The sequence below is a fragment of the Phyllobates terribilis genome, unplaced genomic scaffold (genome assembly GCF_046119375.1).
Source record: "Phyllobates terribilis strain yellow unplaced genomic scaffold, ASM4611937v1 Scaffold_5__5_contigs__length_657084704, whole genome shotgun sequence".
Lineage (NCBI taxonomy): Eukaryota > Metazoa > Chordata > Amphibia > Anura > Dendrobatidae > Phyllobates > Phyllobates terribilis.
In genome coordinates, this window is record NW_027362765.1 from 536,863,130 (window position 1) to 536,886,863 (window position 23,734).

The following is a 23,734-nucleotide window of genomic DNA, read 5'->3' on the forward strand; positions in this document are numbered from 1 at the left end:
AAGATGATGATGATGAGACACACTGCCGATAAGTCAGGTTGTTGTTAAGTCACCAAGTCAGGAGGACCAGAGTGTGGCGATGGAAGACTAGGTGATGGATGACTAAGTCACCGACCCAACCAGGGAAGCTGGTGTGGCGCCCCTGTGGGTCCAGTTGCCACAGAGGTACTGCATCCCAGCCAGAGGTGTATTACCCCATTCTCAGGAAAGGAAGGAGCACTACCCGGGACCCACACACCCACATCCAATGCTACACCACTCCAGTAAGGAAGGGAGGGATTGCTCCTGAGGGAGAGCACAGTCCCTGTCCCTATCAGGAGGGTGGAACTAAGAAGAGGAGGTGGGTGGAGGAAGTAGTTCAGGGGAGCACTGAAAGAGGAGTATATAAGCAAGGGTGGAAATATCTAGAAGGAGGTCAGTCCTGCTCAGGAGAGCAGTTGAGATGAGTTCTGGTACTAGGAGTGAGAGAGGAAGGGAGGACAGTGGAGGAGTAGGGCCCAGTCAGAGAGGCCCAGGAGGAGAGTGAGGAGAGAAGACAGGAGCAGTGGGAAAGGCTCCAGAGATAGAAGGGATCCTAGGGGCACGGCGAGTGCGGGATGCCACCCGTGCGCCCGAGTTCACGCTGATCGTGGAGGGATCAAGGCTGCAGGAGGGGACCGGCCCCAGACTATTGGAGTGCTTTAAGGCTCAGCTAGCAAACCGGAGGTTGCAGTATCTTCATGTGCCGTAGCCAAAATCCACACATAATCGCTGAAAAGGTGGCCATATAGGACCAAGGGGATAGACTGGATGTCGCCCGACAAGGGCCGCGGCCACTGGCTTGGGACATTGTGTGTGAGGCGCAGGGCAGGAGGGCAAGAGCCAGCGCAGAGAGAGAGACGACCTGGAGATGCGCACAGAAAGGGGTCCCGTTCAAGTGCACCCAAATTAAATGAGAGTTGGCTGGATCACTTCCCCGGAGGACACAGGACGACGTGGGAGATTACAATCTGGCCATTGTAACCTGGAGCAGCTTGACAACTGTGAGTAAATACTTGAAGACTGCACCCCACTAGGTCCTTGCCTAATTGCTGTGCCACCTGCCTTGCACTACACCAGCAACATCTACATGATCAATCACTATATACTGCCCTGGAGCTTAGCTCTGCCCGTGGACCATCTTTGCTGCATCACCATCAGCCCCAGTGGATCTGCACGGCAGCGGCGGCCACATATAGCCGCATACCACGGGTGCCGTCACGAATCATTATTCCCAAAAACTTTATTCCCCAATTGACCTTTCTCTTTTCTTTATTTTATTGACCGCCCTGGGCTACGGACAGGGTCACTGCCACCATGACAACCCCAATAGAAAAGGACTGGCCCGGCTACCGAGCAACCCACGGCCCGGCCCCAGGTGGCGCGTCACTGGCATGCAGAGCAAGGCCAGCAGCACTGAGGGGGAGAGATCGGCAGCACCGAAACAGGCAGGAAGAGAACACTACCAACACTAATGAATTTCTCCATCAAAGAGTTAGGTGTTCCCCAGTCTGGGACTTTTTTAAAAGATAGTTCAGAGACAAACAAAATGGTGATTTGCAACCTGTGCCTGACCACTAAAAACCTAACCACCACCAGCATGATCCAGCACATGTCATCTAAGCACCGGGCTCAGTGGGCCGAATGCCTGTGTCCACGATTGGTTCCAGCGGATGACACCACTGCCTCTTGTGTTGGTGCTCCATAAATATAGAAAAATAAATAGGGAATATGAAATGTAATTGTACTTTAGAGTTTCAGAGCTACAATGGTGTTCAGTGTCCTCCTCTGGAGATTTATTTTCTCTTGTAGGTGTGAGCGAGTTGTAATCAATTTATCCTCAGGCGTCCTAGTTATGATATATTTGTGAATTCTTCTATGCAATTTTCTTACCGTCATTAATCATAAGTGTACTGTATGTATTATCCTTATCTGAATGTGTCTTTTTATGTGGCCATTATTTATCACAAATAAGTGAAAAATCACCCGCCTCACGTGAATTTTTTAATTAGGTTTTAAATATGTTTGCTTATTGCCTATAGATGATTTGCTGCTGTCATTTATATTTCACTTTTCTGCTCATTCTGCTTCTAAAAATAAATGCAGATGAAAATTAAACTTCCATCTGGATATTTATATAACCTGTACATGGAGAAGAAGAACAAGTTCTAATTATGTGATGTACTTGTAATAAACACCTAGTGTAGCCATATGCTTCAGAAGAAAATAGAATTGCCAACTAAAATGCAGATATGGAAATATTTCATAAAGTACAATCACATTTCTCAGTATTGTCTGTTCATTAAAAACAAACCACATTAAGTATTCTTAAAGGTAATCTGTCAGCAGGATTTCAGCCTCATTTGCATATCAATTAAAACAGTGATATGTCAGTAATAGAGGAACATATTAGCCATGCAAGGGTATTACTGGACTTGTCTTTGAAAGAGCTACAGTATATGCACATGTAAATAGTTTGGGCGTAAAATCCTGCTCACTGATTCCCTTTCAAGAATAAACATGAAAAAGTATAAAAAAAAAAATATTGGAGTTAATTTTATAAAAACAGTCACTCACAGTTTTTTCTTGTATATATGAAGTAGAAATGGCACAAGTGCATACACTTCATTTGGAAATCATTTGGCTGCCTAATTTAGAATATTTTTTCCCGCATCTGTCAGTTTGTAACATTCTCAATGCTATAAGCAGTTGAACTACTCCCAATGCGAGGTCAGACTAGTTGTACACCGTAAAAGCGTTCTGTAAAGTTCCATACGTTTGCCAATTCCTCATACATCTTTATGACATTCTTATAAATTTAATACATCATAGTCATAGTGCAACATTTTTAATGGCAAGATGACATTTTTCATAAACGTGCCAATAAACTTCATACCTGGATTATTGCATTCATATTGCTCTCTTATTTGCAAGCTGTTTCTAATAAAAATATGAGTAGCACAGGGTTTAGTGGCTGACACGGGGTTTAACAGCACTGAGGTCTAAGTTAATTCTGATCAGAGTGTAAAATTGTTAAAATGGAGTTTCTTAAAAAAATTACATGAGCAATAGTGGTAATATTTGAGGTTCAGCCAGTAAGGGATATGTTTTTACGCTTTGGCCTGTAAAGAATTAATTTTCACTAAGTTGCTGGTGGGATGGCTGGGTTATGGGTCAGCACTGTAATCTTCCTCAAGTCTCCTGGATTGTTTTTCTGCCAGCTGAGGTCAAACACAGATGGTGCATAGGCAAAGAGGTCTGTCCTGCAGTGAGAAAAGCCTGTAGCATAGTTAGCTTGCAGGTGGGTGTAGTAAGGCATTGGAAAAGCCAATGGAGCATGAAGGATGCTCCATCCTGAGCTTCAATTGGTGTTTTCTGTCCTAACTGGTCTCTACTTGGATCATGGAGCAGTACTTGTGGCTAATGAGCACAGAGACTGGCATTAGGGGTACAATGACTGAAGCACAGGATTCTGTCGCTAACATTCAATACATTGTAGCTTAGGCCACGGCCCCACTTTCAGTATTCGGTCAGTATATTTTCTCAGGAGTGGGAGCCAAAACCAGTTGAGGAACAATCAGAGAAAAGGTATAATAGAAACAAGTCACCAATTCTGCATTTATCACCCACTCCTGGTTTTGGCTCCCACTCCTGAGAAAAAATACTGACCGAATACTGACCAAATACTGATAGTGTGGCCGTGGCCTAAGAATGAGTTTCAGTCAGTGTTAGACTGGTGCAGTCATAGAAAGCTATGTGTAGTCTACCTTTACTTCTGTCCAAAACCGATTCCCTGGCTGTTGGGGTGATTTATCAGTCTGAGAAGCTGTAAGAACATTACCAAAGAAGGTACTACTAAGAACCTAAATGCTATAGGTCTGGTATGCTCTGAGTCACAAAACAAATATTTCATTAGTAGGAAAAGAGCATTAATTAAAAATAAATATCAAAAAGTAATTTGCTCAACTAATGTCTGCTTCATGCCAGCATGTTTTACTAATCAGCCTGATGGCTGAAGTGTCACCAGTCAGACTGATTATCATGCTTATTTCTCAGTTCAAGGATGGGTTTTATTTCTGCTTTTGATCTACATGTTATAGACTTTGACTAGCTTGTGCACAATGAAGGAGGCACTGTCACAGAAGTGATACTATATAAATTATTTAATTCTGTGCCACTGTGACTACATGAGTACAAAATATTAGACTTTGGCACTGCAAGTACAAATAAAAAATTGATTTATTGGATTCACTTGATCATATTTAATGGAATAAAAATGTTTTGTTGAAGTGTAACTATTGAAGGTCCCAGCCAAGTAAACTTAGATGAACTACACACTTTTCCATTTTTTATTTTTCATTGCCACTCCATGTTGTATCTTTGTGTCTTTTTTCCCCATTATAGAAGTAAAGAATGTATGCAATGGTTCATCACATATGGTTTATTCTGCACATTGTGCTTCTATATTTTTATTTTTCATTTACATATGTAATTTATAACACCTTATGATCAGCTAGTGTCACGGGTGTGTCAGAGGTGACAGACAGTCGCCCTGCAGTGGTTTGCAGGAGATCTCCACGTTCGGCAATGCAGACAGCTGCCTAGATAGGGGGCTGTGTTTAGGACCAAGCGACTACCTCCCTTTGTCTGGGTGTATATATATCTGGTGTGTCTAGGTGAGCGTCGCCGGTTATACTCATTTCTACTAAAGCTGAGTTGTTGTTCCCCTGTGTTGTCTTCCCCTTTTGTCTTTAGAGTGCTAGTGGAGGTTGACTAGTGCTCATCTCCTTCCACCCCCAGCTATAGCCTTACACTATGGATAGTAGGGCAAGGCACGTGATTGGTGACAGCTGCAGAGGCTGTATAGGGATGTTAGGGGGAGACAGGGTGACGCTAGTCCAGATTAGGAGGTCACCGCTTCCCCCTTTCCCTAGTGTCTGGGCTCCCTTTCCCTTTCCCCTCTGTGTTGCATTCCCACCTGGCGTGACTCTCTGTGTTGCACTCACACCTGGCGTGACAGCTAGCATGCTTTTTTGGCACATAAAAATGAGTCAGTCAATGTGTAGTTTTGAAGAAAATTTGCAAGTAAAGGATTGTCAATTTTCTACCATTTGGATGAAAAAAATGTAGTAAATATGTAGCTTATATTTAAACATACGGCTAATGATATCATACATTCAAACATACAGTATCTTTGATATGTACATAGACAAGTTTCTCATTATTAGTGATGAGCAAGCATGCTTGCTACTGCTCGGTGCTCGTCCGAGCATCTCACTGCTCAAGATGCTCGGCGCTTGCCGAGTATTTCCGGGGTTGCTCGGCGGGAGCTCGGGTCCCCACCCTGCATGTTTGGTGCTCTTTAGAGCGCCAATCAACATGCAGGGATTGCCTGCCACTCACTGTAATGCCGTAGCCATGTTGGTTCTGGCATTACAGTGATTGGCTGGCCGCACAGCGTCATCAGGCGCCGCCATGCTCGTCACAGTCACTCAGGAATCAGGCAGAGTAGGGAGAGGTGCTGCTGCGTCAGGGAGAGATTTGCTTGTGCATTAGGTAGTGTAGGGAGAAAACCCATACATTACACATATCTATCTTAACAAACAGTCCTTTTGAGGACTAACTAATCCATCTGCAGAGATATCAGGCAGGCAGTGTATATAGGCAAGCAGGCAGGGTATATAGCAGACTGCTGTGCATATAGCACAAGAGGCTCCATTCCAATTCTGCCTTCTGCTGCTGTTAGATATTTCTATACAAAGGCCCAGGTCTCAGGCGCCAGGAATACTTTTTTTTGGATCTTAATCCTCATTATTTGCTTAAAAAGCAATCCAGAGACCACCGCCGTTTTTTTCTGCGCCATTTGCTTGTTGGCACTGCAGAATACAGCCAGGTCCTTTCCATATTACAGCGCTAGAAATCCAGCTATTTAAAACTCTGTTTTCTTCGTCAAACGGATCACATATACATCGTCAGAAAATACTGCAATTTCTGGCCTCCATTAAAAATTTCTTTCAGTGTGTCGGTGAAGTAATTCACACCAGTTTGCTGTTCAAACTACTTACCTACAGGCCAGGTATTTAAAACTCTGTTTTCTCCGTCACACGGATCACATATACGTTGTCAGAAAATACTGCCATTTCTGGCCTCCATTAAAATTTTCTTTCAGTGTGTCAGTGAAGCAATTCACAGCAGTTTGCTGTTCAAACTACTTACCTACAGGCCAGGTATTTGAAACTCTGTTTTCTCCGTCACACGGATCATATATAAATTCGCTCCAAACTCAGTCATTTGTAGTGAGCGTGGAAGATACTGTCCTCCATTTAAAATGGGCAAGGCACGTGGCAAGGGACGGGGAACTGGACATGATGGTGATGGTGACTCGCCCCCAGGGCAGTGGGGTACTCGGTGTCCGGGCCTATGGATGCTGGGGGGGAATATGTCACAGTGGCTGGCCCGGTCCGTGGCCCAGGGCGGTCAACAAAAAGGGGATAGTTTAATATTGGATTTGTAGTTTGAACGTGATGCCACCTGTGGTTTCTGGTAATTTGTACCAGCGCTGCTGCAGACCTCTGAGGCAGTTGATAGGCAGCTAGGATGGAACAGCTCCCCACAGGTGGAGCGGGCCTCAGGGCAGTGTAAAGATTGACGGTGGGTGGTGATGCTGGGGCTTGTAGTGCAGTCGGGATGGCGCAGCTGAAATAACTGATGGAGGCAACGGAGTGCAGTCATCCGAGTTTTACTCACAGTTCTTATTCAAGGTTCTCAGGTACACTGTACGGGTGTCCGCCTCCGCGTCGCACTGCGTCTACCAGACCAGGGGTTCAGCTCTTCCTCAGATGTGTCAGGAGCGCGTGACGGAACCCCACTTTCTTTATGTACCTAACTAGACCGACTTCCCGCGCTGGATCTTCTCCCTCCTGCCCTGCGCTTCCCACACACAGTCCCGATCGGGTGCTCTGAAGTCCCTCTGGGCAACCTGGAGTTCCCGGACCTACTTGACCCTCTCGGTGACTAGGATGAGACTATGGCGACTGCACCATGGAAGTGCAGAAGCCTCCGGTTTTTCCAGCCGAGACCTGGAGTAACACGGCTGGTCCAGGGGCCGGTCCCCTTCTTGCGGCCTGATCCCTCTGACACCTGGCAGATTTGGGGCGTACAGGTGCCGTCCTGCACTCACCGTACCCCCTGGTATCCCTTCTGTAGAATGGAGCCTTTCTCCTCTGCTCCCCTCCTGGGCCTCTATCACTAGGCCCCACTTGTGGAGCAGAGCTCCTGAAGAGACTCTGCTCCTCAGTCTGCTCACTGACTGTTCTCCTCTGACTGCTCTCTGCCACCCTAAGATGGCTTCCCTTTATATACCTCCTACAATGGTGCTCCCCTACTTTACATCCTCCACCCACACCCACTACTGGTTCCCCCTACCTTTGGTTCCCCCCCACTCCAGCCGGGGGCAGGGCTCAGCAGGAGACACAGTGCATCTTGCTCTTCCAGCCAGCCTGGAGTAGTGTAGTGTTGAATGTGGGTGTTGGGGTTCCGGGCAGCACTCCCTCCATACCTGAGAGAAGGAGACACCACACCTCTGGGTGAGGTGCAGTACTTCTGTGGCGACTGAACCCTCAGGGGTGCCACACTGGTGCATGCAGAGGCCGAGGACAAGGCCGTGGGCAAGCTGAAATTGTGCCACAACAAACATCCACATCTTCTCGCCTGACCTTCCTGTCCCAATTCCTAGGGGGCCACAGCACACCACTATTGAACCCAGAGCAGTGTCAAAAGGTTGTTGGTTGGATAGCGGATAATGCTTCCAGTCACTTAGCCACCACCACCACCACCTCCCTGTCTTCCACACAGTCAAGTCTCAGTAGCCGTGAGTCTGGACCGCATATTCCTGACCCTGATCCTCCCACCATGCTGAGTGCCCGGAGACAACTGATCCCACACTTGGACACCCTGAAGAGCTGTTCACTTTTCCATTTATAGATTCGGGCTTCTCGCCCAGTCCACTTGAAGCGGTGCAAGAGGAGATCGCGTGTAGCGATGCCCAAATATTTGAGCAGCCACAGTCACATGAAGGCGACGGTGGGAAAGTGTCACAAGAGGTGGACGATGATAAGACACAATTGCCAGAAAGTCAGGAGGAGGACCAGGGTGCGGAAGTGGAAGACGAGGTGGTGGATGATATAGTAACTGACCCAACCTGGCAGGAGGACATGCAGAGCGAGGACAGCAGCACACAGGAAGAGGGAGGCAGAGTACCCCAACAGGCAGAAAGAAGCAGTGTGGTGGCCACAGACAGAAGGCAGGCAAACGTTCCCCGTAACACCAACACGAAGGAAGTTACCAGCACAACTATTAGGTCTTCTCGATTCAGGTTGTTTTTTAAATACTCTGCCGATAACCCCAAACAGGTCATTTGCACCACCTGCCAGGCCAGCATCAGCAGGGGTGGCAAAACGACCAGCCTGGCCACCACCAGCATGATCAGGCACATGGCAGCAAAGCACCCGACTTTGTGGGCCGAACCCCCGGGTCCAGGAACAGTGTCTGCAGGTGGCACCATTGCTTCTTCCGCTGTTGTGCATGCAAGCCAATCCCCTGTCCATGGTGCATGCGAAGATGCCTTCTGCCCTGTGTAAGGGGGAAGACCAGGGTGTAAGTACTTTCAGAACAAGGGATCCGGAACTGCCAGGGCCGTACCTCTGTTTGCAGGGGGAAGAAAGACCGCGAGCACAGAAGTCAGGTGACTGGGAAGCTGGGGGCGTGTCCAGAGTGAGAGCTGTGAGGTCAGGTGACCGGGAAACTGCTGGCGTGGCTAGACAGAGGGGGAGACGAGGACTTTTGCGTGGGAAAGCGGCAGGAGAGTCCCGCTCAGGAGAGCAGTGTGAGAGAGTCCAGGCTCTTGGATCCAGTACTTGGAGCAAGAGCAGAGAGCAGTGGACCAGAGGAGTCAAGCCGACTAGAGGGAGAAGAGCCGCAGGTTCCGTGGAGCCGAGCACATGAGGTGCCATGTTATGGACTAGGGGCTCAGCGGGTAAAACTGGAGACCGCCTGCTGCCGCCAGAAGACGGAGCATTGTTTGGGCGGGGAAGCCTGAAGAAAGAAACACCGGCATCAGCTGGCAACTGCCTTGTGGAGGATAACAGTCAGCTAAGTGTAAAAACTGTCGATTACAACCGGTTCGACTCTGCTACATTTATTTAAACTGTGAACTGTCAGCTATAGATTTTTACCTCTACTTCCCTTGTTTTTCCCCATATTTTCCCCTGTTACTCCCTGCGTGGAGATTGACCCTGTTATCTTAAACCTTGACGACATAATTGTCTATGCCGCCTCCTTCGAGGAGCACCTACAGCAACTGGATCAAGTTCTGAGTCGCCTACAGAGTCATGGCCTAAAGGTGAAGCCCCAGAAGTGCCACCTGTTCCGCAAACAGATCGAATATCTCGGACATACTGTGTCCGGTGAAGGAGTCAGGCCCACCCAGGAAAAGGTGGCCGCCGTACAGGCGTGGCCTACCCCGAAGACAGTGAAGGACGTTCGGGCCTTCCTGAGACTTGCCGGATACTACCAAAGATTCGTGAAGAACTTCACCCACATAGCCAAACCATTGCAGGAGCTACTTAAGGGAGTGCCGGCGGGCTCCAAGAATCAGGCGATTCGGTGGGGAAGCAGCCAGGAAGAGGCCTTCCGTGCCCTAAAAATAGCCCTGACCGAGGCCCCAATACTTGACTATGCAGATTTCTCCCAACCATTCATACTCCACACTGATGGGAGCCTACATGATCTGGGAGCCGTGTTATCCCAAGTACAGGAGGGGAAAGAGCGCGTGATTGCGTACGCAAGCCGCTCCCTTCACGACTCCGAGAGGAACCCAGATAATTATAGCTCTTTCAAATTAGAGTTGTTGGCTCTGGTTTGGCCAATGACCGAGAAGTTTGCAGAGTATTTGTCCGGGTCCGAAGTACTGGTGAGAACAGATAACAACTCGCTGGCCCACCTGGAGAATGCGAAATTGGGGGCCCTGGAGTAGCGGTGGGTGGCCCGCATGGCCAGGTACCGGTATAAGATCGCCTACTGGCCTAAGGCAGAGAATACTCACACCGACACCCTCTCCAGAGTGACATATGAATGGCCTGATCATGACCGCGATGAAGATTTGGAGGCGGATGAGTCCCCTAGCTTCCGAAGTTTCGTGGGACCGCTGGCCGCGGCGCAGGGACAGATCGGAGAGACGTCGGAAGAACAAGTGCTAGGGCAGCCAAGAGATGACTGGATCCGACTTCAACAGACTGACAGAGAAGTTGCTCAATTACGTCAATGGGTGGCTTTGCGGCAAGTCCCCAGTCGAGAAGAGAGGAGTACCCTTTCCCCGGGAGCACTGAAAATGCTGGGACAATGGGAGAGACTGTGTTTGCGAGACGGCCTGCTGAACCGACAGGTGCAGCTACTGCGAGAGTTCGGGACCATCTGGCAAGTGGTGATCCCAGAGAAGTTGGTCGGAGTAGTGGCTAAGGAGGCTCATGAACGAGGGGCTCACTTTGGACCAGAGAAGACGTTTCAGTGGTTGCAGAGGCTGGTGTATCATCCCCGACTGCGAGCAACAGTAGAAGACACTTGTCGAAGATGTCGGAGCTGTGAGCTGGTTAAGCCCCCGGAGCAACGGGTCCCCATACAAACCATTGTGATTTCTGCTCCCTTGGAGGTGCTGATGATCGACTATTTGACTGTTGGACCGGCGCATCTCGGGTATGAACATTGCCTGGTAATGATAGACCATTTCACCAAGTTTGCGGTAGTGACCCCGACCAGAGACCAGACCGCCGAGTCACCTGCGCCGGCCATCTGCCGAGACTTCATTCGGGAGTACGGCTGCCCAAAGAGGATCCATTCCGATCAAGGCGCCTGCTTCCAAGGCCGGGTGATGGAGGAGCTGCACCGTTTGTACAAGATTGAGAAGTCACAGACTACTCCTTACCACCCTCAAGGAAATGGGGCCTGTGAACGCTTTAATCGGACACTGATCCCAATGCTCCGCACGTTGGAGGAAGATCGGAAGGTACGATGGCCTGAGTTTGTGGCCGAGCTGGTGTGGGTCTACAACAACCGAGTGAATAGTACGATGGGGTTCACTCCTTATACCTTGCTGTTCGGGCGAAAGGGGCGAGAGATTACCGAGTTAGAGCTGGACCCCGAAGAGGACTACCCACGGACGGGGATGTCTTCCTGCGTCCGGGAACATCGGCATCGACTGCAGACCCTCCGACGGTTGGTACAACAAAAGTTTCAGGAGCTCAAACATCATGAGACATTGCCTCTTCAAGGGAAAGCTCTGAGGCCCGGGGAGCAGGTGTTGGTTCGGGACTGGCGGCCCCAGGGCAAATTGAGTAGGCGGTGGGAACGGACCCCGCACCGAGTGAAGCGCAGGATTGGCGCTGAAGGACATGTGTATGAAGTTCAACCCGAGGGGGCTGAAGGAGCCCCTACCAGAGTGGTTCATCGTAGTATGCTGCGACCCTGTCTGTCTAAAGATGACGAGGATGGAGAAGAATCACCTGCTTCTAGAGAGGGTCCTGTCACAGTGCCCCAAGCCACGATGTGGACGAAGAAGAATTGTTGATTCTACCTCCGAGCCACAGCACTCGATTACCTGCAGACCCCAGTGCAGGTGGCGAGGCAACACCATCGGTTGAAGCCACCGGGCAGGCGGAGATTGGGAATCCAAGTGACCCTGCACCCCCCATTGGTCAAACTGAGTTAAACCGGTCAGAACGGACAACAGCAGGAGTGCCTCCTCACCGTTATGAACAAGATCAATTCATATGGCACCGTATCATCCAGGAAGTCCAAGAATGTGAATGTTTGGTGAAGGAACTCTCGCCCGTGGAATGGCGAGTTAAAGGAGAGTGGGTGTGTAAGGGGGAAGACCGGGGTGTAAGTACTTTCAGAACAAGGGATCCGGAACTTCCGGGGCCGTACCTCTGGTTGCAGGAGAAAGACAGACTGCGAGCACAGGAGTCAGGTGACGGGGAAGCTGGGGGCATGTCCAGAGTGAGAGCTGGGAGGTCAGGTGACTGGGAAACTGGTGGCGTGGCTAGACAGAGGGGGAGATGAGGACTTTTGCGCGGGAAAGCGGCATGAGAGTCCCGCTCAGGAGAGCAGTGTGAGAGGGTCCAGGCTCTTGGCTCCCGAGCACGTGAGGTGCTGTGTTATGGACTAGGGGCTCAGGGGGTAAAACCGGAGACCGCCCGCTGCCGCCAGAAAACGGAGCATTGTTTGGGCGGGGAAGCCTGAAGAAAGCAACACCGGCATCAGCTGGCAACTGCCTTGTGGAGGATAACAGTCAGCTAAGTGTAAAAACTGTAGATTACAACCGGTTCGACTCTGCTACATCTATTTAAACTGTGAACTGTCAGCTATAGACTTTTACCTCTACTTCCCTTGTTTTTCCCCATATTTTCCCCTGTTACTCACTGCGTGGAGATTGACCCTGTTATCTTAACCCTGTATTGGCTGCTTTGTGTTTCTGTGTCACTGCATCTAAATTACCGGTGTTACACCTGCACCTTTCGTTGCGCACTCAAAAAAACTAGCAGCATCAGCAAGCACTTCCATGTCCTTGTCCCAGTGCAGCGCTCAGTTGTCCATACCCCAGTCCTTGGAACGCAAGCACAAATATGCAGCCAATGCCACACAGGCCACACTACTAAATTCTCACATTTCACGACTGCTTGCGCTCGAAATGTTGCCTTTTAGGCTCGTGGAGACGGAAGCATTCCGCAACCTGATGGCAGCGGCCGTCCCTTGGTATTCGGTCCCCAGCCGCCACTATTTCTCCCGGTGTGCCATTACACACGCACGTGTGCCAACACATTAGCCGTGCCCTCAACAACGCAGTTACCGGGAAAGTCCACCTAACCACGAACATGTGGACAAGTGCTTGTGGGCAGAGACGGTACATCTCGCTGATGGCACACTGGGTTAACATAGTGGAAGCTAGGACCCAGTCAAACCTTGGGATGGAAGACGTCCTCCCGACTCCAAGGATTACGGGCCCTAGATCAATCAGGGTTGCCCCCATAGTCTACAGCTCCTGCACCTCATCCTCCTCAGCCTCCTCCTCCTCTTCAGCCTCCATCTCCGAAATGACCACATCAGTCACAGGCTGGAAGCACTGCAGCACTCCCTCGGCCAAGCGGCAACAAGCTGTGCTGAAGCTAATAAGCTTAGGAGAAAAACCGCACAATGCTGAAGAGCTGTGGACAGCTCTGAAAGAGCAGGTAGATCTGAGGCTCACACCGCTGAACCTACAGCCAGGCATGGTCGTGTGTGACAATGGCCGGAACCTGGTGGCGGCTCTGAGGCGAGGCGAGCTCACACACGTACCATGCCTGGCCAATGTGCTTAACCTCGTGGTTCAGCGGTTTCTGAAATCCGACCTGGAACTTCCGGATCTGCTTGTTAAAATACGCCGCCTGTGTGCCCATTTTAGAAAGTCAGCTAGAGCTTCCGCCGTCCTTGCCGTGTTTCAGCAGCGTTTGCAGCTTCCGGCTCACAGACTGGTGTGTGATGTCCCCACGCGTTGGAACTCTACACTGCAGATGTTGGGAAGGATTTGTGAGCAGTAGAGGGCAGTTGTTGACTACCAGCATCAACAAGGCCGTCGGTATTCAGTTCAGACTCCACACATAAGACCTCCGGAGTGGACATGGATGTCAGACATATGTACCATCCTCCAAAACTTTGAGGACTCCACCAAGATGGTGAGCGGTGATGATGCCATAATTAGCGTCACCATCAAGCTTCTCTGCCTTCTGAAACGCTCTCTGCTCACAATCAAAGAGGATACATTGCAGGCGGAGCACGATGAGAAGGAGCAAGGAACCATACAGGGTGATTACACACAGCCAAGCATCATCTCATCCCAACGTGGATTTGGGGGACAATGAGGAAGAGGAGGAGGAGGAAAGACAGGAGTTAATTTGCACTATAGACGGTACAACATGCACAGCTGTCATACCGTCTGTTCAGCGTGGATGGCCAGAGGACAGAGAGGAGGAGGAGGAGAGCATGGTCAGTCATCCTCTTGGTGAGGTCACGGAAGTCTTGCCTGTTAGTAGTCTGGCACGCATGGCTGAGTTTATGTTACGCTGCCTTTCCCATGACCCTCATGTTCTCAAAATTTTGGTTGACAGTCTTTACTGGTTGGTGACACTTTTAGACCCACGCTACAAGGAGAACTTTGTATCTCTTATTCCTGAGGCGGACAGGTCTACAAAAATGGGGCTGTACCAGAAGGCCCTTGTTGCGGAACTATTAAAAAAATTCCCATCTGAAAACGCTGGCGGCAGAGGGCACACTTCATTGGGCAACCAAGGAGTACAGGCGAGAGAGACAACTTCAATCCAGCAGAGGCAGGGGAACACTGTCAAAGTTCTGGGAGAGTTTTCTCAGCCCCTCCCATCGCACAAGCCCTGAGGCGCGGGGTACTCTCATAAGGAGTGCAAAGTTTGGGAAGATGCTGAGGGAGTACCTTGCCGACCGTACCAACGTCCTCTGTGATTCCGCTGTGCCTTATAATTATTGGATATCCAAGTTGGATACGTGGAATGAACTGGCTCTCTATGCCTTGGAGGTTCTGGCCTGCCATGCCGCCAGCGTTTTATCAGAGCGGGTTTTTAGTGCCGCTGGTGGAATTATAACTGATAAGCGCATCCGCCTGTCAACTGAAAATGCTGCCAGGCTGACTCTTATAAAAATGAACAAGGGCTGGATTGGGCCAGACTTCTCAACACCACCGAATGATAGCAGCGTAACATAAACTCAAATCCAGTGTCTTTTCTTGGGAGGTGTATTCCCATGCAACTTTTCAGACCCTAACATGGGTATACACTTCCTGATTTTGGCTATTTGCTCTTGTCCTCCTCCTTCTCCTCATCCTCCTCCACCAAATCACCAGGGTGACCGTGGTCCGTGATGCAACACCCACATAATTTTTTTAAAGGGTGTTTATGATGCCCAGGGGTAAATGTTTGTCAGCGCATACACTTAGTGCATGGGCATTACAAGTATAGGAGGCCCGCTCCCTTCTAATGGGAACATTTTTTCATGAGGCCCTCCTCCACGTCTCTTCCAAGGGGCATTGAAGTGCCTCCAAATTTTTGGCAGCCCTTGCATTCACAGCATAGGCCAACACTATGGGAGACTCTCTCCTTTCTAATGGGAATTTGTCGTTACTGTGGCCCTGCTCTATGTCTCTATAAATTGTTAGTGGGGTTTTTCCTAAATTTGGTCAGCCGTTGGATTCACTGCATACCCAGTAACTGTATAGCAGACTCTCTCCTTTCTAATGGGAATTTGTCATTACTGTGGCCCTGCTCTATGTGTCTTTAATTCCTTAGTGGGGTTTTTCCTAAATTTGGTCAGCCTTTGGACTCACTGCATACCCTATAACTATATAGCAGACCCTCTCCTTTCTAATGGGAACATGTCGTACTTGTTACTTTGGCCCTGCTCTGTGTGTCTTTAAATTCTTAGTGGGGTTTTTCCTAAAATTGGTCAGCCATTGGACTCACTGCATACCCTGTAACTGTATAGCAGACCCTCTCCTTTCTAATGGGAACATGTCGTACTTGCTACTGTGGCCCTGCTCTATGTGTCTTTAAATTCTTAGTGGGGCTTTTTCTAAAATTATTCAGTCGTTGGACTCACTGCATACCCTATAACTGTATAGCAGACTCTCTCCTTTCTAATGGGAATTTGTCATTGCTGTGGCCCTGCTCTATGTGTCTTTAAATTCTTAGTGAGGTTTTTCCCAAATTTTGGCAGCCCGTGCAGTCACAGCATGGGCATTACCACTATAGGAGACCCGCTCCTTTATAATGGGATAATTTTTTTTACTGAGACCCTCCTCTATGTCTCTTCAAAGGGGTATTGGGTTGCCTCCAAATTTTTGGCAGCCCTTGCAGTCACTGGATACGCAATAACAGTATAGAAGACCCACTTGTTAATAATGAGAACAACAAAGCATAGCCGACTGATGGCTCTCTAACAATAGCGAGGGCCGACTGCTGGCCTTTTAAGAATAGTAAGGGCCGCTGGTGGCCCTATAAAAATAAACTTTCTGACTTTCAGAGTCTCTCCATCATAAATAAAACAGGATGTGTCTGATGATGTGTCACACACCACATTTCCAGATAAGGTTGTAAAATGTTTAAATGACATTTCCCGGTGAATGCATTTGTCTTAAAAAATAACGTAAAAAAAAAAAAACAATAGGATCTTTCTTTAGTATAAAAAACAGCGTAACCAATTTAACCTCAATGTAATCACATTGTTCAGCTCCTGCACCTCCTCCTCCATCTCAGAAATGATCACATCAGTCACACGTTGACAGCACTGCAGCACTGCCTTGTCCAAGCGGCAACAGGCTGTGCTGAAGATAACATGCTTAATTCTTAATTGACAAACCGCCCAGCACTGCAGAGTTGTTGAAAGCTGTAACACAGCAGCCTGATCTGTGGCTCTCACCGCTGAACATACAGCCAGGCATGGTCGTGTGTGACAATGGGCGGAACCTGGTGACGGAGAAATGACAGCCGCAGTAGATACGGTTTCCCTCTATGCCAGTCCTTTCACCGAGCTAAAGAATATGGCTGTGGTGAAATACAACTTCCACTGAGAAGCTGTTTCAGATTGAAAAACATTGTGCCCACCAGAGGATTTTATTCAGAATCAAATCCTCTAGTGGGCACAATGTTTTTCATGATAGCAGCTGCAAAGTTAGCGCTATCATGAACTCTCCTGAGGTAGAAGCCAAGGCACACCAGAGGATTCTCTGGTGGGACCGTCCAACCCTGCCGAGAAGCAGTCCTGGCTAAGAAAAGAGTGGGGGAAGGTTCCCGGACACTCTATGGCTGCTTTTTTTAATGCGGATCAGACGTGCTTATGCATGTTATTTCCTCAACCACATTGGAGATCAGGCCATTGCCCAACTCTGTAGTCATGAAATTAAATGCGCAAAGAAAGATGTGTGTGTGTCAAAGCACCACCGACAAGTGTGAGTTGATGTTGGACGGGCTGCCATTGCTTCTGCAACAAGCTGCATTAGAGGACTTCCTGGGAGAAATGACACCCAGAGTAGATATGGTTTTCCTCTATGCCAGTCCTTTCACCGAGCTAAATACAACTCTCAGCAAAAAAAGCTGTGGACTGGCTCCCTACCGTCCCTGGCCACATTCACCTGTCCACGTGTTTATGGGTAGACAGTCCTTCCCAATAAGTGCACAGGGGAGGGCACGGGTAATGTTGTGGGACCCGTGCTTGTGGAAGGCGGAGACGATACCGGGAAAAATAATGGCGGCTGGGGACTGAGTATGGATACCCGGTCGCCACCGCCATAAGATTGTGGACAGCTTCCGCCTCCACGAGCCTAAAAGACCACATTTAAAGTGGAAGTAGCTGCCCAGAAATCTGGCAGCTTAGTGTTGCGGCCTGTGGGTGGGTGGCTGGCTGCATACTTGCGCTTGCATTCCAAGTAACAGAAAACTAAGCAGATGGTGGCCTCTATCATCATCATGGCCTCACCTCGGCACTATGAACTCTCCTGAAGGAGAAGCCAACCCTGCCGAGAAGCAGCCCTGGCTAAGAAAAGTGTGGGGGAAGGTTCCAGGACACTCAATGGCTGCTTTTTTAATGTGGATCGGACATGCTTATGACACGCCCACTGGGCCGTGGGGTACCCTGAGCCGGGCCGGTAGACGCTGGGGGTAGTAGTCACAGTGGCAGTGACCCGGTCCGTGACCCAGGTGGTCAATCCAAGGGTAGTAGATGTATATAGGTTATATAATGTCCGACTACGCCACCTGTGGAGTGCGGTTAATAGAGACTAGAGATGAGCGTTGTTCTACTCGAACTGTTCGCCAATCTCAAATTCGAGCTGTTTTGGGCGGTGTTCGAGCCGGTCGGCGAACACGAACAATTTGAGAAAAATTCGGCTGTTCGAGGTTATGTTGGATAACTGTTCGTGCACCAAAATCATAACTGGATTTTTTCTCAGTAATGATGAAAATTAATGTTAATACGCAGTTTGAGTGTACAGCGGGGCGGGAGGAGGGGCAGGGGATGGATCTCTGCAGGAACAATGAAGATCTCCATTTTTTTTTCTCTTTCCCGCATTTGCAGTGGGGAGGTGCAATCTGTCAGCCTATCAGCAGCGCACACACGGAGCGAAGTGCTTTTTTTCACACAAGCAAGGGCATGTGTGATTGGCAGTGTATGTCACATGTCCTTGCCCTATAAGACCAAGCCATTTTCCCCGTCGCCACCATTTTCTCACTGCTGCAGCTGCGTGTTAGACGGCACCGCTGTTGCTGTGTGCGCTATACCTTGTTAATTTCAAGCCAATTTTCGCACAAATATACAGATAGCTTGGGAGTAGGGAATAGTTGTGATTGCAGTCCTTTTAAGGACTAGGTTACAGCATTTCCTACGACTTTTATCAGGCAGGTCTGTGCTCTTAAATAGATAGATTGTGGGAGTAAAGACTAATTGTAATTGGAGTCCTTTTCAGGACTAGGTTACATCAGTTCCTATCAGTTTTTGCCAGGCAGGTCTGTGCCAGTGCTGTGCAAGTTTTTTTCACAGCATTTGGCTGAATCTAGCAAAGCTAATCCTTTTTGGCCTATTGCAGAGTGTGTTAGTCAGTGGAGTAGCCTATCTGTGTTGCAAGATATACCACCTGTGTATAGAATACCAATTTTTTTACTGCACCTAGTGAAGTAAAATCTTTTGGGCATAGCATCATTCTATTAGTCCATCTATACTGACCTCCATCAGGTTGCAAACTGAATATAATTTTTTTCTGCATCTAGCTCTGAAAAAATATTTGGGCTTCTAGCTGTGTGTGGGACTTGGTCTATTAGTCTATCTATACTGACCTCCATCAGGTTGCAAATTAAAAATAATTTTTTTCTTCATTTAGCTCTGAAAAAATATTTGGGCTTCTAGCAGTGTGTGGGACTTGTTCTATTAGTCCTTCTATACTGACCTCCAGCAGGTTGCAAATTGAATATAATTTTATTCTGCATCTAGCTCTGAAAAAATATTTGGGCTTCTAGCAGTGTGTGGGACTTGGTCTATTAGTCCATCTATACTGACCTCCATCAGGTTGCAAATTGAATAAAAACATTTTCTGCATCTAGCTCTGAAAAAATATTTGGGCTTCTAGCGGTGTGTGGGACTTGGTCTATTAGTCCATCTATACTGACCTCCATCAGGTTGCAAATTAAAAATAATTTTTTTCTGCATCTAACCCAGCCAATAGTTTTGGCCTAATACCACAGTTTGGCCACTCAGCTCTGCTCGGTTACCATCCATTGTTTTTTTGTGCAAACAACTCCAGAGTTGTGAATTAGTTAACCACCAAAATGAGTGGAAAAAGGCCTGCTGCTGGTGGAAAGGGGAATAGGCGTGTTGGGAAGGGGAAAAAAGGTTGTGTCCGTGGGGTAGGTGCAGAAGAAAGACCATCTTCCAGCCAAACTAAAATGTCTACTTCTTTTAGCGGACAATGTGATAAGATCCCTTTCTTACGGCCACGCCAATCGCTACAAATTCCAGATGAGGCACAAAAACAGCAGGTGCTTCAACGGATATCAAGTGCTCCTTTAAGTGGGCTCTCCTCCACATCAACTTCAACATCACAAATACTCCAGTCCTCAAAGGTGTCACCCAAATCGCACTTGCTTCCTCACAGCTCCCAAATCTCCAGCTGCCCGTCTGAGTATGAGGTAGAACAGATGGTTGAGTCTGCAGAGCTGTTTACTCATACTATAGCCTGGGAATCAGAGGTCGACTCCAGCGCTTCTGTGAATCCAGACGAGGAAATGATCTGCACTGATGCCCAGAATCTTTATGAGTCGGATCCAGGACCAGACGCAGAAGGTTCTGACCATAATGTAGACCCTCATTCCCAAACTGTAACTCCTGTTGGTGGAGACAATGAGGAAGACGATGATAAGACTCAAATACCTGATTGGAGCGACAACTTTAGTTTTTTGTCAGGGCAGGAACAGGTTGGCTCTGAGGACGACGGGTGTGATAACGCACAGGGTGATGATGATGAGGTCGGAGATCCCACTTACTGTCAACCCACAGTCAGCCAAGAGATGAGGTCAGCAGCGGAGGTGGAGGAAGATGCTAGTGACGACGAGGTCAGGTTGCGCCTTCCTGGACAGAGACGTAGTACTGGAAGCACGTCAACAACTGCATCCTCAAACACAACTCTGCCTCTCACCACAAGTCGTGGTGGCTCTTCAGGTCGCATGGGTGCTAAGCCTTGCATAGCCTGGGCATTTTTTCAGATCGATAAAGATGACCCAACTCGTGTTATCTGTAACATTTGTCAGCAAAAGCTAAGTAGAGGCCAAAAAATACATAGTTTGAGTACTTCATGCATGAACCGGCACATGGACATGAAGCATAAGTTGCAGTGGGAAGCTCAGTGTGCTACAATGCGGTCTAGCCGGCCGGGCCAACCACCGTCTGCCATATCTTGTGCATCCGCGGCCTCTTCATCCTCTGTGACTGGGGGGACAGCAGTCACACCTGTTTTGGGGCGCAGACCTGCCACCTCTTTACCCGCAACAGCCAGCGTGATTGGCAGGTCATCATTTTCTTTGGAGGTGGTAACACCAGCTGGTCTTGAGCGCTGTCCGACATCGATAGCACCACCTTTGGATCAAGGCAACCTAACATGTCCGCCTGCATCTTCCTCACAGACCGGCAGTTTGCCGGGGACACCCTTATCAACCCCGTCTAAGCACAATAGCCAGCCCTCGGTCCCTCAGATGTGGACAAGTAAAAGACCATTTCCTCCTAGCCATGAGAAAGCTAAGAGGTTGAATTTCACCATCTGCAAGCTCTTGGCTACAGAAATGCTGCCTTTCCGCCTGGTGGACACAGAGGATTTTCGAGACCTTATGTCCGTCGCAGTGCCCCAGTACCAGATGCCCAGTCGGCACTACTTCTCAAAGAAAGGTGTGCCTGCGCTCCACCAGCATGTCGCACACAACATCACCGCTTCTTTGAGAAACTCTGTGTGTGACAGGGTGCATTTCACCACAGACACTTGGACGAGTAGGCATGGACAGGGGCGTTACATGTCGCTGACTGGGCACTGGGTAACTATGGTGACAGCAGGACAAGGGGCTGCTGTCCAAGTCTTGCCGTCCCCACGAGTTGTGCGTCAATCCTCTTTATGTCATTTTTCCTCCACTGCTTCTGCCTCCTCAACCTCCTCTCGGTCTTCCACCTGCACCCAAAGCCTGTCTGGTCATGCCACAAGCTTTCTAACTGCGCAGAAGGGATCCTGCACACCTCCTTACTATGCTGGCAGTAGGGCTCAACGTCATCAGGCGGTTTTTACATTGAAATGTCTGGGAAATGTGAGTCACACAGCTGAGGAGTTGTGGTCAGCTCTGGAGAACCAATTTCATGAATGGTTGTCTCCACTGGACCTGAAACCAGGGAAGGCCGTGTGCGACAATGCTGCAAACCTGGGTGCGGCCCTTCGCCGGGGCAATGTCACACACGTGCCTTGTATGGCTCACGTGTTGAACCTGGTTGTCCAGCAATTTTTAGTCCACTATCCCAGACTAGATGGCCTTCTGCAGAGGGCACGGTCACTGTGTGCTCACTTCCGCCGTTCGCATCCCGCAGCTCAGCGACTTACATCTCTACAGAAGTCGTTGGGCCTGCCACTTCACCGGCTAAAATGCGATGTGCCTACCCGGTGGAATTCAACTCTGCACATGTTGCAGCGACTGTGGCAGCACCGACAAGCCCTGGTGCAATACGTTCTGACGTATAGCCTGGGCCAACGAGATTCAGAGGTGGGGCAAATCACGCTGGAGGAGTGGTCTCAGATCAGGGACCTATGCACCCTTCTGCACAGTTTTGAAATGGCGACGAAGATGTTTAGTGCTGACGATGCCATTATCAGCATGACTATTCCGGTGATTTACATGCTGGAGCACATGTTAAACAGAATTCGGAGTCAGGTGGTGGCACAAGAGGAGGTGGAGGAAGTAGAGGAGGAGGAGTTGTATGCGGAAGGGCTAACATCTGCAAGGTCCAGACGGTCGGCAGCACCAGGGCGGCAGGCATGTGAGGGTGGGGGAGATGATTTTACCAGGGCGCATGGTAGCAGCCAAACTAGTGAGGAAGGTGCAGGAGCCCAGGAAGAAGTGGAGGACGAACTGATGGAAGACTCATCAGATGAGGGAGACCTTGATCACATTTCTGTTGTGCGAGGTTGGGGGGAGAGGACAGAGGAAGGAAGCATGATTGTTACCTCGCCACCAACACAACAGGGACTTGGTGCTCCTGGATGCGCAACACACATGAGTGCCTTCTTGCTGCACTACCTGCAACATGACCCTCGAATTGTGAGAATTAGAAATAATCCTGACTACTGGGTTGCCACACTGTTAGATCCCCGGTACAAAAGTAAATTTGCAGAAATTATTCCTGCCATAGAAAGGGATGCACGCATGCAGGAGTATCAGCAGAGACTGTTGCAGAATCTTACATGTGCTTTTCCACAAAATACCAGTGGTGCACGTAGTGAATCTCACAGTTCCAACTTGCCAACCGTGGGACCGTCAAGTGTTCAGCACTCAAACCGTAACAGAACCACAGTATCTGCTGGTAACATCAATTTTGCGGAATCATTTCACCACTTTTTTAGCCCATCCTTTGCAAGGCCACAGGAGACAAGAAGTCTGACACATAGTCAACGCCTAGAGACGATGGTACAGGAGTATCTCCAAGTAAACATTGAAGCCACGACTGTGTCACTGGACCCTTGCTCTTTTTGGGCTTCCAATCTGGATAAATGGCCGGAGCTAGCCACTTACGCCTTGGAGATCTTGTCATGCCCCGCAGCCAGCGTTCTGTCTGAACGTGTGTTCAGCGCTGCTTGTGGTGTGCTGACAGATAAGCGCACGCGGCTCTCCACTGATAATGTAGACAGACTCACGTTCATAAAGATGAACAAATCATGGATCCGAAACGACTTTTCTACCCCTGTGTCATCCTGGGGAGAGTAAAAGCTTGATGATTGGTTAAAATCACCCTACCAACCGTTTTAAGCTTTCAAATTACTAATCATGTTTATCTGTATCTTGACTGGAAAATAATTTGGGCTTTGTAGCAGTGTGCAGCACTGATCCTATTAGGCCATCTATAATAAGCTTCACCAGATTTAAAATTAAAAATAATTTTTAGCTGCATCTAGCCCGGAAAATAATTTTGGGGCTCCGAGATGCGCAAGACACATAAGTGCCTTCTTGCTGCACTACCTGCAGCATGACCCTCATATTGTCAGAATTCGAAGTAATCATGACTACTGGGTTGCCACACTCTTAGATCCCCCAAACTTTTCGATCAACCTTTTCATTTTAATAAAGACCAAAAAAATGGTCATTTTTGAAATTATAAGCATTAGCAGGTTGTTAGAAACTGAAATCAAACAGTTTTCAACTCAAAACTTTATTCTAGGTGATGTTACATTTTCACATAGGACCCCTTGTTCGAAAGGAGCTTCTGAACTCTCTCGTCCATTGAATTTGTCAGGTTTTGGATGGTTTCTGCTTCAATTGTTTTGCATGAGGACAGAATACCCTCCCAGAGCTGTTGCTTAGATGTGAACTGCCTC